This window comes from Culex quinquefasciatus, chromosome 2 (genome assembly GCF_015732765.1).
Source record: "Culex quinquefasciatus strain JHB chromosome 2, VPISU_Cqui_1.0_pri_paternal, whole genome shotgun sequence".
Lineage (NCBI taxonomy): Eukaryota > Metazoa > Arthropoda > Insecta > Diptera > Culicidae > Culex > Culex quinquefasciatus.
The window spans coordinates 198280938-198293822 of record NC_051862.1 but is presented as its reverse complement, the minus strand read 5'-3'; the positions used below and the strand labels follow the sequence as shown (position 1 = coordinate 198293822).

Here is a 12885-nt window from a genome sequence, read left to right as displayed (position 1 = left end):
AGTTAGGAGCGAGTGCTTAACCTGCCAAACATATGAGAATTTCCCCTAGGCTTCATTTGTCGTGTCGTTTTATTTAACAGAGTTCATTGGATTCCAATAGGAGCTTTCGAAGCTTCTAAGCCAGGGGTGCCCAAAGTATGGCCCGCGGGCCAAACGTGGCCCGCGAGGTGATATTTTGTGGCCCGCGGACCCATTTTGAATGATCATGTAAAATGGCCCGTTGACCACTTGCAAAGTGATTTTAAACTTTTTTTCAAAATTGAGGTTTATTTTAAGCTTTTTTATGCTAAACTTTTTTTATTTTTTGGTTAATAAAAAATATCTTATGATTTATCAATATTTTGATCCTCACTTTAGGATTATAATTATATTATTTAGGAAACAATTTGTTCCAAATCTTTTGTAATTAAAACAATTTCACACGTTTCAATGTGAGTGAAACTAGTAAATATCGTCAAAACTTTTATCAAACATTTTTAGAAATATCAAAAAAATGTTCAAGTTTGTCTTAGGTAGAATTCTGTAATAGTTGCAAAAATAAAAGTTTTCTTTATTAATTTGCATGTCATATTGACCCTTTTATGAACTGACCCTCAAACTTACATTGTACTTCCTTAGGAATTCGAACTCATTACAGTTAGATAACGAATCTGATTGACTATCAACTGATTCAGGCAGACAAAATGTGGAAATCTGAGAATCAAGTTTGCAGCAAATATTTTACAAAGCTTTCGTCGATCAACCCACCCCTCCACCATTATTAAAAAATTGGCTCGAAGGCCAGGAGCAAAAATATATTTTCAAAAAACTTAAAAAAATGAAATTTAAGTGCATTTAGCTGAAATTAATTTAATATGCATTCCTTTGCATTAAAAATCATTTGAACATGTTTGGGTTTATTGAAAATAATTTGAATTTTTTAGATTTTCGATGAAATAAAAATAATGTTGTTTCGCTTTTTTTTTTTTTTTTTAAATGATTGCAGGTTAACTTTACGGAAGCTTAAATTATTTTCTAATTTTTTTTTTTCATTGAAATGTTGAAATTCTGGATCTCAACGATTTTTCATTAGCCACACTTAACTTATAGATGAATTGTTCAACATGTAATGTCACCACCATTTTCGAAATATAAAAACTAAACATATTTTTTTTTTTTGAAAACACAAGTACATTAAGCTAAACACTTTTTTTAAATACCAGAAACAACAAAATCAACAATATCGATAGAAACCAGTTATTTTGTGGTTTCTATTATTTTGAATACACTTTTTTTCAAATAACAGAAATGTAATCTTTTACATTAAAATAACGTAATTTATTTTTTTTAACAACCTTTTTTTGTAAATTTGGCCCGCAAGCTCATTTGAGCTTTAAATTTGGCCCGGCCTCCAAAAACTTTGAGCACCCCTGTTCTAAGCTTTATATCGTTTTCAAAGTTTTCAATGCTCGCGACGCCAATGGCTATCTACCTAAGGTATCGCGATTGAGTGTGTAGTGGTGCGGTTGTAAAAATATCTATCTCTGACTCTCTCACTTTCGTAGACGCTGAATGGCAAGCTTCCCACTGTGCGGTTAACTCGGTTTTGCTTAGCTCCTGCTTTGTTCGGTTTTTGGGCTCGTACCAATACTAGAAAACCAAAACCGCGGTGTGTGTCGTCACTTGCGCATTGGAAGCAGTAGCTTGTTTGATTAAGAATTTGTACGATTAAAAATATTCTATTGGTGAAAATTGCGTTTTCAATTTCTTTTAGAAAAACGTAACTTAATCCACCTTTAGGTGGTTGGTGCCTTCCTCTCATTTATAGAGTGATTACAATCCCCTAAAGTGTCCACATGGTTTATGGATCTCCCCTAACGTGATCGCAGCACCTAAGAGGTCCTTATAAAAATAAGTGACGAGTAAAAAAAAAACAAACTTCCTACAGACTTTTTGTCAAGATTTTACAGACATCGCCTTTCAGGAAAATGGCATCCCTCTACAAGGCTTTTTCGTGGCGACCAGACAGGAATATTTGAGGTTATGTAAATTCAGACCGTTTTTTAAACTGCTTGTAATTTTAGATAGGTAAGTCAGATCTTGAAAATTCTTAATCCACAAGAAAGGTCTTCTTATATGCTTTCTAAAAATATATAACATGTGAGGGTTTCATGAAAAAACCACCCTTTTTACCATAATTTTAATTTTCTATGAAACAGTTTTTTTTAAATAACTTTTTAAATACATGATAAAACTGCATGAATTTAAATAGCAACTTACGGGACGTTAAGACGGATCGATTAAAACCATTCCGGCCAAAATCGGTTGAGCCCGTGACAAGATATTCCAGTGACATTGATTTGGTACACATGTCTACATACAGCCAAACACACAGACATTTGCTCAGCTGGTGATTCTGAGTCGATATGTACAAATGAAGGTAGGTCTAGGAAGTCTAACTAAAAAGTTCGTTTTTCGAGTGATTTTATAGCCTTTCCTCAGTAAAGTGAGGAAGGCAAAAAAACATCATTAATAATACCTTGCTTTCATCATAAGATTTTTTGTATCAAGTCGATGTTGTGAATTTAAAGAAGTTATATTCTTTAGTAAGAAAGGCTCTATCTCACCCCTGGGGGGATTAAATCGGGTTTTTGAAAATATTCATATTTTCTAAATATGCAAACGAAGCGAAATTTTGTATGCTTTTTTCACTTTACTAGAGCTTTTTTTGAAAATACCAAAATTCAAAAAATACTCTAATTTTCATAATTTGCAATATGGGTATCATACAAACACACTTTTTTAAAGTTTTTTTTTTTTTGAAAAATACTCAAATTTTCACATAAAACATTTTTTTTTGAAAATGCTCAAATTTATAAAATATACAAATAAAGCGAAATTTTGTGTGCTTTTTCACTTTAGTTGAGTTTTTTTCTGGAAAATTCTAAAATTTGAAAAACTCTTGTTTTTGTAATTTGCAATGTGGGTATCAAACAAAGCGAAATTTTATATGCTTTTTCTCTATCTTATAGTTATTATAGTTATTCTTTCGAAAATACTAAAATTTATAAAAATGCAATTGAAGTATCAATCGAAGCGAAATTTTGTATGCTTTTTCACTTTAGTAGAGTTTTAAAAAATCTCTAATTTTTATAATTTGCAATACAAATTTCAAACGAAGCGGAATTTTTTGAAAAATTCTTAAATTTTAATAAAATACCTTCTTTATTTGAAAATACTGAAATTTTAAAAATATGCTAATTGGTTATCATACGAAGCGAAATTTTGTATACACTCACACAATATTTGAGTTTTGTTTTGGAAAATGCTAAAATTTTTACAAAATACCGTATTTTTTCAAGGGTACTCAAATTTTCATAATTTGGAAATGGGTATCAAATGTCGTGAAATTTGGAATGCATTTTCACTTTATTAGAGTTTTTTTGTTGATATCTTCAATTTTTTCAAAAAATACTGAAATTTGTCTAAAAAACTCAGATTTGCAAATAAAGCTAAATTTTGAATGCGTTTAATTTTTTTTTGAAGATCTCTAACATATTTACAAAATATCGTTATTTTTTGAAAATAATAAATTTTTTATAATTTAAATTTGAATGTATATTTGAAGCATGCAAAATTTTGCTTCGTTTTCTTTTATATTTAATTGCATATTTTGAAAATTGAGTATTTTCGAAAAAAATAGTTTTGCTAAAAAAACTCGGATTAAGTGAAAAAGGAAACAAAATTTCTCTTCGTAAACCCATATTGCAAATTTTGAAAATTTGAGTTATTTTTTCGATAAACAACACGGTATTTTGGTATGCTGTATTTTGCGAAAATTTTAGTATTTTACAAACAACACGTTACCGTTAGACGATAATATAATCGACGATAATTTTATCAATTAACTACCTTGGTTGAAACGAAGCGAAATTTTGTATACGCTCTCACATTATTTGAGTTTTTTTTTTGGAAATGCTGAAATTTTCACAAAACACCGTATTTTTTTTTAGGATACTCAAATATTCATAATTTGTAAATGGGTATCATATGTAGCGAAATTTGGAATGCATTTTCAGTATATTAGAGTTTTTTGTTGATATATTCGAATTTTTTAAAAATACTGAAATTTGTCGAAAAAACTCAGGTTTGCAAATAAAGCTAAATTTTAACAGCCTTTATTTTTTTTTGTTAATCCCTTAATTTTTTAACAAAATATCGTAATTATTTTGAAAATACTGAATTTAAATTTGAATGTATATTTGAAGCATGCAAAATTTCGCTTCGTTTTTCTTTTATATTGCATAATTTAAAAATTGAGCATTTTCAAAAAAAAATAGTTTTGCCAAAAAAAACTCGAATTAAGTGAAAAACGAAACAAAATTTCGCTTCATAAACTCATATTGCAAATTTTGAAAATTTGAGTTATTTTTTCGATAAACAACACACAATTTTGGTATGCTGTATTTTGCGAAAATTTTAGTATTTTACAAACAACACGTTATCGTTAGACGATAATATAATCGACGATAATTTTATCAATTGACAACCTTGGTTTAAATGAGCAAATCTGGCTGGATAGAAAATGTTTTAATTTACGCTTATTTAGTTAAGTTTTTAACTTAACAATAGTTTCTCAGTGTAATTTTAACAATAAAGAAAATAGAACTTTGAGGTTCAATAATTTTTTTGGGAAAACACAAATATTTGCAACAATAAATTTTATTTTAAAAACAAAATTAGGAAAGGCAAAGAAATAAAATCATTCTTAGACCACCTTTGAGATCATGTCAACACATGATTTGTCGAATATAACTGTTACACAACCCATGTCCATTTAATTTTACATCGAACCAATAAATCCCTCAAAAACAAGTCAAAACTATTTCACCATGTTTGTATCAATCAACTCTCGGAACATTCCCCACTGACCGTGCAGTTCCAATTTGTCATCGAGACAAAAACACAACCCAATACGACATAACTCATAAACCTGCGACAATCCACGTAGTCCACACAAACCCCTCCGGCCGGCAATCTCATGACTCAGATATGGTACCTTAACCCCGAAGCTCGTACTTTTGCGGCCTTGTACTTCTACTTAGTGAAGTCGTCAACGGCACGCAATGGGCCACGTTACGTGGCCCACAACACACCGCGATTTGCACCCTGCACGTCGTACTTACCCTCTGTAGATGTCCAAAGACCCTGTGCGAGGTCGACCTGACACTGACCGCGCCGAAAGTGGCGCGAGGTCGCGGAACGGCAAGTCATTTCCCTGAGAGAGAGATGCAAGTCTGCCGTTTTTTGCAAGTGACGAACCCCTCGCACGCAAACACCGGTAGCCGTTTGAACTTGGGGTCGATTTAGAAGGAGGAGGAGGACCTCCCCGGCGGCAAACAGAAAGAAGGTGAGATAACTAATTGTCGTACAAAAAAGATTGACAGGCGCCGCACCGGGGTGGCTTAAGGGACTGCCGCCACTGCGGCAGATCTTAAGTAGACACGGTTCAGGTCACTTGCGGGTTTCGTTTTTTCTTCAATTCCTGGTTCGAGCCTTCGAGCTTAGCAAAGTTAGATAATCTCGGGCGGTTTTCGTGTGGCCGACAACTCTATCTCGTAGCCCGGGGCACACTAATCTGTCTTAAATCGAGCGTGTGAGTGTGTTGCAGAGCTTGTTTGTTTTGCTTAGCGTTAGTCGCAACATAGAAAGGTAATTGTTGCGATAAGCTTCCCGATAAATTGAGGTTGATACGGGGCAGGGACCTGTCACGACTTGACCGTTGATCGCCGCGCGATGTAATCTCTGAATGCTCGGTTGTTTCAGCGCTCAATATGTTGTTGAGTATCGATTTCCGTCCATCAAGGACGAACAATCGGTTGCAACAAATTGATAAAATGAGCTCACAATAAAAATGCTGAAATATCTAAAGGTTGCAGTTTTATTTGAAAAAAATGCATTTTGCCAAAAATCTATTTCTGGATTGCACTTTGGCTCCAGCAAAAATTGACTGCATCCAATTTAAATTCCACGCTGAAAGTCATTTGAATAAAATTATCATCTTTTGAGCCAAACCACACTGCTTCGGAGAAAAGGAGTCATCAAGACGTGATAAAAGTTATCCCACTGCCATATGAATTTGCAAAGAAAAGACCAGATCAACCATTTCTTGGACGTTGACACTGCCTTTCCGCGAGCATCAAGGACACTCAAAGTTGTTTTAATTGCTGACCAAATTTTTGCAAACACGTGCGGTGGCACTGCGAAAACAATTTTCTCAGCTTCATCCTGGCAATATCCTGGAACATAAATTATCTATTTTTTTTAAGTTTTATGCCAGATCGTAAAAAAAAATTGAAGGCTTTTCAATCAAAAAAGCCTAAATATCCCAGCAGCCTACAAAAATTCTAGCAAAACTAATTTATATTCTTTCCCAAAGAATTCAGAAGAAATATTTAATTAGCATTTCAGCTCATCTGCTGATCAACAGTGTGATCTTCCAACGCAGCAGCAAAAGGATTGAACGCGCGCGCAAAACTTGAATAATATTAATGAGCTCCAAGCGAAAAAGAAGGATCGATACCAGTTTTCTCATTGCCAAAAAATCGGGTAGATAAAAAAACTGGAATAAACAATTTAGACATGATGAGGATCATCTTGGCATTTGAAGGTTACGCGTGAAGAAGAAAACATGGTGCCGGATTGTGTGTCTGGAACCAGAAAATTTTATAGTATTTCTCCGAAGATGGGACTAAATATCAAAGTTGATTAAACTTTGTTTTCAGATAAGATCACCAAAAGGTTCTGATGCGAAAAACAAATTCTTCGGCAGCAAGGCGCCAATCAAAACAAACCTATTTAAAAGAGGAGATCCTGAAACGAGTTTATCAGGATCAAACATATATTAAAAATTTAAAAAAGAGGGAGGAATTATGTTAAATGACTTTTTATTACACCTGAAAAATCGGGATGAATCTAGAAAAATCTGCAATAAATATACAGTCCAGGCTCAATTCAAAATCGTTGCTAAAGTTATACTTACAGTGGTGCGTCTCCTTTATATTATTTGTTCAAATTGCAAAAAAATGTATTTAGAAAATCGAAAAATGCCTTTTAATTGAAAATGGAGAACATTGGGAAACAATAACTATAATCGTATGCAAAATCATACTAAAATCAAAAAATTATAGTGTTTTGGAATCGGGATGATGTCAGCTATCGATTGCGCTTATAATCACATGAAAATTTTAACAAAAATACGTTTTTCAATGTATTTTGAACATGCAATGTTTCTTGAAAAATACGTATTTTGTATTTTTTTCACAATAAGTGTATCAATTGATCTGAATTTTTATACATTTTGAATGTAATAACATCATTTTTTGAAAATACTAAAAACATTCACAAAACCACGTATTTTCAATAAATACTCAAAGTTTCAGTTTTTACAACATGGGTTTCAAATGATTGGATTGTTTTCATACATTTCGAAAATAGTATCATTTTTTAAATACGATAATTTTTCACAAAACTACATATTTTCTGAAAAAAAGACACTCAAAATTTCAGTTTTTTACAGTATGGATAACAAACGATAGAGATTTTTTCATACATTGCGAAATTTGTAGCACAGTATATTAAAATACTAAAATTTTTACAACAAATTTCGAAAAATAACTCAAGACTTCAGTTTTTACAAATGATAATATTTGAATAAATTTCGATAGCTATATTTTTTTTTGAAAATGCTCAACATTTTCACAAAACTACATTTTTTTCTAAAACATACTCAAAATTTCAAAGTTTCAATATTTATTATATTCGAAATGTTCGAAAAAATTTCGATCATTTGTTACCGAACTGAAATTTAAACTTTTTTTCCGAAATACATAGTTTTGTGAAATTGTTGAATATTTTCATAAAAGGTTGATATTATATTCGATAAAATGAAAAAAATCGATCATTTGATACCCATATTGTGAAAAACAAACATTTTTAGTATTTTTTTAGAAAATACGTAGTTTTCAGGAAATTTTGAAATGTTGTTATTAAATGTATGATATGTTGTAATTAAATTCCAAATGTATGAAAAAGTGCCGGTCATTTGATACCCATATTGCAAAAAAACTGAAATTTTTAGTATTTTTTCGAAAATACGTAGATTTGTGAAAATGTTGACTATTTTCAAAATAAATGTTGTTCTTACATTCGAAATGTATGAAAAAATCCCAATTATTTGACACCAATATAGCAAAAAACTGAAATTTTTAAGTATTTTTTTTTTGAAAGTACATAGTTTTGTGAAAAAATTTTGTAATTAAAAAAAAATTCTGACATTTAATATGTATGACAAAAACACGCCCATATTTATGAAAATTCACCAGCTCCTGATGAAATATTACACATTTTGTTTGATACAAAACCCGTCAACATTTCCTGTTGAATATTATCATCTTTTTTATCTGTGTATAGTCAGCGCTGGAAAAGGCAAAACTACCAATTTTTAGCCTAGTTTTCAATATTAGTATGTTAAATGTACTATAATGCAGATTCACAGATAACTATTCCACTGCACAAATTAATACGAGAATTCATTAAAAATATTATCGGTCGGTCTCTTTGCTTTAATTTTGCATTTTGTATTTTTTTAATCCGGCTGAAACTTTTTTGTTGCCTTCGGTATGCCCAAAGAAGCCATTTTGCATCATTAGTTCGTTCATATAATTTTCCATACAAATTTGGCAGCTGTCCATACAAAAATGATAAGCGAAAATAAAATTAATCTGTATCTTTTAAAAGAATTTTTTGATCGATTTGGTGTCTTCGGCAAAGTTGTAGGTATGGATTTGGACTACACTGAAAAAAATGATACACGGTAAAAAAAATTTGGTGATTTTTTATTTCACTTTTTGTCATTAAAACTTGATTTGCAAAAAAAAACTATTTTCATTTTTTTTTATGTGTTTAAGAGAACTTTTTTCAATTCGATTCGGTTTTATTGATGAATAATCAAGATACAATAGGTTTTTTTGAGGTACATTACATAGTTTTGAAGTTCCTTTCAGCTGTGTGTTACATCATAATCCATTTTGGAACAATTATTGCTTGTAAATAAATGTGTCACCAAGAGTAAGACAAATTAAGAAAAAAAACTTACTAAAATTTTTAGAGAACTTCAATGCCAACTTTTCAAAAATTTCCAGAATGGGCCAAAAATCTTTGACCGAGTTATGATTTTTTGAATCAAACCCGATTTTTTCAAAAAATCGAAATTTGGGTCGCAAAAATTTTTCAACTTCATTTTTCGATGTTAAATCGAATTTGCTTCGATTGGCTTCGCTTCGCTGAAAATCGAATTTGCAATCAAAAAGTACTTGGCACTAATATATATGGCATATATATATGGCACTAATATGAAAAACTGCGACTATTTTCAAAAAAGTTACCTGAAAATGGCTATTATTTGAAAACGGTGCACTTTATCAAAAATTTACTACAGTATTTCTTGATTGCAAATTCGATTTTACATCGAAAAATAAAGGTGAAAAATTTTTGAGACCAATTTTTCGATTTTTTGAAAAAAATCTGAATTGAAAACCATAACTCGGGCAAAGAATTTTTGGCCATTCTGGAAATTTATGAAAAGTTGGCATTTAATGTCCTCTAAAACATATAAAAAAATAAATAATTAAAATAATGTTTTTAAATCGAGTTATAGTGACAAAAAGTTAAATAAAAAATCAAAAAAAAATCTGTGTGTCATTTTTTTCCAGTGTAGTCCGTATCCATACCTACAACTTTTCCCAAGAAACCTAATCGATCAAAAAATTCCTTCAAAAGATACAGATTTTTTTAATTTTCGCATATCATTTTTGTATGGACAGCTCCCAAATTTGTATGGAAAATTATATGAACGAACTAATGATGCAAAATGGCTTCTTTGGATATACCGAAGGCACCAAAAAAGTTTACAAAAAAAATCGAATGACCGAAATCTCAGAGAATTGCTCGTTTGCAAAATGTTATGAGTGTTTTGTTATTTTTAGACTTGAACTAAAATTTGAATGGCCTAAGCCCAAAGTTTATGTCAAAAAAATTTCAAAATTTCAATGGAAATACAAGTGCAGAAGGGTGATAACGATCATAAAAGATTTTAGAACGTGATTCCTTAAACAAAATCAAGCTCCTATAGGATGCCAATTTGGCTAAGGTTTAGTGGTCACTGAAAAAAGTTAAAATTGGAGATAAAAATTAGTTCTAACGAATGTATTTTTTTTTACTAATTGCTAATTCCTTTTTAGAATTAACTCGGATCAAACATTGTACAGCATTATTCACATATTATTTCTTGTCGAAATTTCTATATAATTAACACCACTTTCCGGGGAAAACATCGAAAAGTTTGCCTTTCTCTACATTTTTTCCAAAAAAGATCAACGTTAGTAATAAAAAATCACGTTTTACATTTTTCAATTACATTTTCAATTTTATAAAAGTGAAAAAATCAGAAAATGCAGAAGTGCATATTTCAATAACTCTGAGTATTCTAGAAAATAGAAGCTGTATCATGTATATTTATTTGCATCCAAAATCATAATTCAAAGCAAGCAAATATCATCCAATCAAACCATTAAGTCAAGCACATCACCAATAACATAATTTCACAAAAATCTTCCAAGCTCCACTTCATTTACAAGTGATCACAACAGTCTGTACACACTTCAGTACTCAGTGTGCAATCCCACTTCAAAGCCCATGAGAACATACCGCGGCGCTGCTGATCATACCGCACAGCAGCATCACCAGCATCTTCTTCTTCTATTGCACAAAGCCCCGACCTTCCCACCGCGAAAAAAGTGTTGGCGAGTTCTCTTCGTCTGCCTATGTGTTGTGTTGCCACTCTGAAGTGGGTGTGGAACTCCGCTCCGTTCGCCGATTCTGGCCTCTGGTTCTCATCGGCCGTGCCCGTTGTGACCTTTAAGCTGTTTCCTCCGCTCTGCTTCTGTTGGATAATTGTTTGGCGCTAGGCGATGAAGAATAAACAAAGCCGCACCGGCTAACTAGTAGCTGCTACTAGCAACTGATTACAATTGGGTCTTACGATTATGATTATACACACACTCAGAGATTTACAGATGTTGAACACCACGACGAAAAAGTAACAACGCGAAATAGAAGACGAAGAAGAAAAAGGTAGCAATTTTCTTGTCTAGGTTCGCAGACAAGAACAAAAGCAGAACTCCCGGCTTGGTGGCGGAGTCGTTACCTCAATTGTTATGCAAGATTTATGGACCTCTGGGTCTTGGCTTCTTCTCTTGTTATGTTGGAACAACACATTCCTCGTGATCTACCGAGTATAGAACCTCGACGGCGCGTGATGTCACCCGTGACCAGGGTTTGAGAACCCTCGAGTGTTCAGTTAAGATTTTTTTCCCAAAAAGATTAAAAAATATCAAATCTTTTGTTGATAAAAATTCTTATTTTTTAAATAAAAAAAATAATTAATTAATTTTGTTAAAACATAAAAGCATTAGGCCAAAGTTTTTAATATTATGTTTTTGCCCTTAATTTTAAGAACAACAAATCTGCAAAATCCACAATTATTATCAAAATAAATATGGAAATCAAATTGATGGTGTGAAAAAATTTATGAAAACATTATTTTATTTAATAATATTTAGACATTTGTCTTTTGGATGTTTTGAAATCAATAACAAATAAGAAACAAAACTAGACAATCAAAAAGATTTTAAATTATATTGCCTGACTTGGAACAATACCAACCTTTTTCACCGTGTTTGGTTTTACAAATTGTTACTGATAAATGTTAAGTATCTTTGTTATACATGTTTTTGGAACTCTTAGCATTGTTCGAAATAAAACGAGGATACTTTTCAATTAAACATTTTTTTTCTAAAAAAAAAAATGAGAAAAATCTTTGAAAATGGGTTGTAACAAATTCTCGAACATTTTTCCCATATTCTAACAAATAATTTGAAAAATAAAAAAAGTTTCTGTAGAACATTGGAAATACCTATTTAATTTTTAGTTCTAGAATCCTTTAGAATTTTTCGATTCATTAAATTTTAATGCTATGCATTTTAAATAATAATAATTTTGTTTACAACACATCAATGATTTTTTTTCATCATAAGTCTTTTTAAATGTATAATTTTGACTAAGGGTATATTACTTATATTTTTGTTTAAAAGATCAATGATTTTTTTTTAAATTTTGATTTTATTTCACTTTTTTTTATAAAAGAAGGAATCAAAAACATTCAAACCCAAAAAAAAATTGGTCTTAAAAGCAAATCAAGATTTTTTTGCACAATACTTCATGTTTAGAAGCTGGTACGGTCAAACACTTTTTCAATTATTTATTTTTGAATATAACATAATTAAAAAAAACTTCAACTCATTTGATGGGATTAATGTAGAAAAAAATAATTTTATTGGCATTTAACACATTTTTTCATTCACAAAGTAAAATCCAATTCTATTGGAAATCGGACGTCAGTCATTATTTTGATGGAATTATGCTATATTTGAGAAAATCATAACAAATTCGCATTGGAGAATCGAATTTTCTGATAATCAAATAACGAAATAAAAAATACCGCTGTCTTATTTTTTATTACCGAGTTAAAGTATGACCCCAAAAAACCTTTAAAATGATTTAGAATTATTAAATCCAAGATGGTGGCAAAAAAAAATGCATTTGATAATTTAATTGGAAATCATCCATTCAACTTTAACTAAAATGGGGTCGCTAAACTCAAATTTTACTTTAAAAGCAAGAAAATTAAAAAAGAAATATTTTTATTCCGTTTTTTTCGGATTATCGAAACTTCGGAAAATCGAGGCTTCAGAAAATCGCATCTGGACTGTACTATGAGACTTCATC

General features: G+C 31.0%; 1 protein-coding gene across 1 annotated transcript in view; it reads left to right on the top strand.

Moving 5' to 3' along the window:
* The window catches only part of LOC6042071 (angiotensin-converting enzyme), a 238985-nt gene that overhangs the window by 161273 nt on the left and 64827 nt on the right, over positions 1 to 12885 (top strand). The window lies entirely within an intron of this gene.